The sequence below is a fragment of the Physeter macrocephalus genome, unplaced genomic scaffold (assembly GCF_002837175.3).
Source record: "Physeter macrocephalus isolate SW-GA unplaced genomic scaffold, ASM283717v5 random_1208, whole genome shotgun sequence".
Lineage (NCBI taxonomy): Eukaryota > Metazoa > Chordata > Mammalia > Artiodactyla > Physeteridae > Physeter > Physeter macrocephalus.
In genome coordinates, this window is record NW_021146758.1 from 1,878 (window position 1) to 6,385 (window position 4,508).

The following is a 4,508-nucleotide window of genomic DNA, read 5'->3' on the forward strand; positions in this document are numbered from 1 at the left end:
GCCTGGGAAGGACTCAGGTGCCGGCTGCTGTTGTGTCTGTGGAGCCTGAATGAAAGCTCATCCTAGGAGCCAGGAGAGGGAAATTGCCCTGAGAGTAGGCCTGGGCTTTGTGGCTGGGTTTTGCTGGGGTTTTCCCCACTCTGCATCTAGTTTCCTTGATCCACTGATTATCTCAGGCTGGCTTTGCTGAATGACTCAGGAGCTGAAGCAAGCTCTGCTTACTCGGTTTCACAGCTCTGGGGGAGGGGCAGTCGGATGCTTTCCTGATAACTGGGAAACAGTCATTAGATACTGAAAGAAGGACTATTAGGCCTCAGCTTCAGGAAAATAAGAGAGAGATGGGGGAGGGAGGGAGAGAGGGAGAGGGAGAGGGAAAAGAAGAAAGGAAAAAAAAAAGAAGGCTCTCTAAGCAGGAAAGAATTTTAGTGCCTGGATCTGGAAGCAAACAGCTGATGCTGGGATCCTTTGCCTCTCTGCCTCCTGCTGTGTCTTAATAAAAATAACAATATGTAATAGTTACTGAGTGCTTTCACCCTCACCAGGCACTGTTCTAAGGGCCTACAGGCTTTATCTCTGAAGTCTACTACTTTGACTATCCGGTTTGACATGAGGAAGTTGAGAGTTAGAGAGGTGAAGTCACTTGCCTGGGGCATCCAGCCAGTAACGGGAAGTTCTGAGAAGTGACTGCCAGAAGCCTGTGTTCTTTGCCCTGTGCAGCTCTGCGCTTCTGAGGATGTCTCTAGGTGACACAGCAAGGCTGTGGGATTGGCGAGGGGGCTCCCAAATGAAGATCCTCAGTAAACACCTGGAAAACAAGCTTCTCTCCAGCTCGGATTTCTACTGAGAAGGAAGGGACAGGATCCTCTCAGCTTGTTCTGAGGCTCCTTGTCACCTGAGACCCTCTTCCAGGGCTCCCTCCCCCGAGCTTCTAAACTCAGGGATAAAGGGCCTATTCATCGGGCCTCCCAGAGCTGGTCTGGAAGCAGCCAGTGGTTAGTACCCCCTCCTCGAGCCTGTCTTCCCTGCCCCTCCCTCTGGACTTGACACCTGGTATCTCTTTCTCGTGTCCATGAGCCCAGGGCACGTGAGGCCCAGGTGGGCATGGTATCTCTTTCTCCCTAAACTGTCCCCAAAGCAGGCACAATTTTGTGTGCTGCCCGCCCCCACTGTCAGTGCACTCTTCCAAGGGTTCCTGTGGAATCCAGGCTCCAGTAAACACCCAAAGAGGAGGAAGTGGGCCAAGCAATGAGCCTGCGATTGCATCAGGGCTGACGCACTCCCTGCCTTTTCCCCCACCTCAGTCTCCAGAGGAGCTCCCTGGGGCCAGGCCCAGCCCAGGAGAGAGGCTCAGGCCAAGGTGAAGAAGGGGATGCTGGGGAGGGATGCAGATTAAATTGCACTCTCCTTGGCTTGGGAAAGAAACAGCCAACAGATTTGAAAGCTGGAGGTGATGCAAAGGTGAGTCATTGGAGGAGAGGGTCCGAAGAGGCTGGGAAAGTAACATTTACAGAGTGCTTACCAGGTGCCATGTGACAATAATAACAATACCATCTGACTTAGGGACACAACAGGCACTAGATCAGGAGATTCTGTAATAGGAAGTAACTAGCACTTTATTGTGTGCTGGTGCTATGTGGTTCACCTGTGTTAGCCCATCTAATTCTAGCAACACTTATGAGTTGTATGATTATGATGATTCTTTTACAGGTGAGGAAAGTGAGACTCAGAGGGGTTAAAGTCCAGAATTATCTCTCAGTTGATCATTGAAGAGTCAGGGTTTGGATCCAAGTCTATCTGTTCTTTGATTCATCATTCTATATTAATTAATGTAATTTTTCTCAACAGGAGTAGGGTAGTTATTATTAGCTTTGGTTTATAGATGGGGAAACTGAGGCTCAGGAAAGTGAGTTGACATGCCTGAGGTCACAGTGCAAATCTCAACTCTTGTCACCCTTAATTTGAGGCTCTCATGCTGAATTCTTTGGGCCCAAGAGGAAGGAACTCTTGCTAGAGTGCTCCTAAAGAGTCCTTTTCAATGCAGTGTGAGTCACATGCTGTTTCTCCCCTCCCTGCAAGGTCACCTCTCTGGGCAGTGATAGAATCGACACCTGCCTCTGTGAAGTCACTTGTCACACTGGCTTGTGGCTGCTGACCCAGCTTTCCCTCTGGACTGCCAGCTCTCTGATGGCCAACTCTGGCTATTCAGTCATCTCTCTGTACTGCTAGTGCCTGGCCCAGAGGAGGGCTTGTTGGAATGAATAAATGGATTCAGTTGAGGAGCTGGGATTTGAACCTAGGCCTTTTGGGCTCCCTCACCCTGCTGCAGGCTCCTCTCACCAGCGAGGCCCAGTTACACAAGCTGCAAAGCAAATAGCCAAGGCAGGAGGTCAGCTGATTTGAATCCTTTCCTTCTCCTCCCCTTTCCTTTTCCAGAAGCCAAGGAGAAACATGAAAACTCAAATGTGCCCTGAACCAGTCTCAACCCCCAAGTCAAGGAATGTAAAGGTGAGGAGTTGCCATGGTAACAGCAGAGCCAGGTGTGCTGGCGAATACTCAGTTCCTGCAGGGAAGTACTGCCTGGTGCCTGTCTGAGGGTTTACTGCTTCTGGCTACAGGGGAGCCGCATTTCATTTGTTCCTCTTGATGTGACCTTACAGGAGACTTTTGCTTTTCATTGTTTCCATTTTCTTCTAAGTGAAAGGGGAGGAAAAAAAATCCCCTCCCCACCTGCTCAGAGAAATGCTAGAAAAACACCAGCAGTCCCATCAGAGGCTCTGCCACTGCTGGTCATGAAACCCCATCATCACTTAAATTGCTCTATTTTGAAGGTTTGTGTAAACTGCACCAAATTGATTTTTCCCATATCACTTCTGTTATTTCTGTGGTTTCTCTTCTTCATTGCTGCATTTTCTGGGAGCAAGAGAGCAAGTCTATATGGAAACTTGAGGTACTCTGATGTGGTTTGGGAACCAAAAACTAAAAGTGTTTAAGAGAGTACCAAATTTTTTTCTTTCTTTTACTTACTCACATACTTATGTTTTTTTTTTGTTTTTTTTTTTTACCTTGGGTCTGTTGAAAAAGCTTTGGCTCACAGAGTGAAAACTTAATTTAGCTTCAGGTCATGATCACTGTTGAGCAGAGAATCTTATAATCACAAGGATGGAAAAAGCCTTAGAAGTCACCTGGCTCAGAGGTCCCAGAAGTTTAAAAAGTAAGGAGGAAAATCCAGACATGGTTGCTAGCTTTTAGTTTGGCCAAACAAAAACATTAAAGAAAAACAACTATCATTTACTACAACCACTGCTTCATGAAAGGAAGGACATTTTAATACCAAAAAAGATAGGAAGGGTATACTTTCAGAATGAAAACCTGTCCCTTAAACTGAATAGATTTAGCATATGAAATTTACCTTTTTATCCTTAATTTTCTGCTAACCCCATCTAGCACCAGTCTGAGTGTGGACATTTGAGAAATCATTGATTTGGTTTCCTGTTCCTACCAGTAGTTCTTGGAGATGGTGTCTTGGCCTCTGCTCAGATACCTCTGGTGGCTGGGGCGCTCATTACCTTCCCTCTTTGGATAATTCAAGCTGTCACTGCTTTTTCATCTCCCCTCTCTTGCCTGCCCTTCTTCAGGTCAGTTATTGTCCCTCCTGTATGCTCCCTTATCTCCCCTACAGTTACCACTTTGGCAGCACTTACCTCACAGTGTTGTAATCACTGGTTGATACATCCATCAACAACTAGACTGTCACCTTCCTGAGGGCAGGGTCTACGTCTGTTTACTGCTGGACCCTCCAGCCCATCACCCGGCAGAAGCTCATCAATAATTGTTAACTGAAGGAATGAACTTCTACCCACCAGACTAATGATATCATGAAATAATAGTAATAATAATCATGAAAATAACTAATATGAAAATAACACATTATTTAATGTGTACTATAGCCTGAGCATTTTGTGTGATTTTGATCAGGGTCAGGCTTTTATGTCAGGGCATTTGGAATAAGATGAAAATGATAATCTATGAGGCATGTTGCTTTAAAAGGAACAGTTTCTCTGGGAATTTATCCTACAGAATTCCTCTAAAAGGGCTCAAAAATGTATGTGCAGAAATGTCCATTGTAGTACTGCTTGTATTAGCAAAAAAAGGAATCAATCCAAGTATCTATCATTAGGGAATCTGTTAAATAAATTATAGTTCAGCCATACTATGTACGCAGCCTTTAAAAGAATGAGGTAGATCTAAATGTATTGACATGGAAAACCGTCCAAGACATATTGTTAAGAGAAACAATCCCAACTCTATTATAAACATGCACACATGTGTATGCATATATGAATACACAGAAAAAATATGAATGTACAGAGAAAAATTGGGAGGAACAATATAATACAAATTGTTAATAGTGGTTCTTTCTTTGGGTATGATTATGGGGGACTTACTTTATTAAGCATTCATCTTTGTAATTAAAAATTTTTTTTATAGGAAGCATGTCTTAGTTTTTT

General features: G+C 44.8%; 1 long non-coding RNA gene across 1 annotated transcript in view; it reads left to right on the plus strand.

The window, feature by feature from the left end:
* The first annotated feature begins 662 nt into the window (after positions 1-662).
* The window catches only part of LOC129391944 (uncharacterized), an 8,094-nt gene continuing 4,248 nt past the window's right edge, over positions 663-4,508 (plus strand). The window contains exons 1-2 of the long non-coding RNA XR_008616860.1: positions 663-1,458; positions 2,434-2,505. This is a non-coding gene — a long non-coding RNA (uncharacterized lncRNA). The remainder of the gene's footprint in view (positions 1,459-2,433; positions 2,506-4,508) is intronic.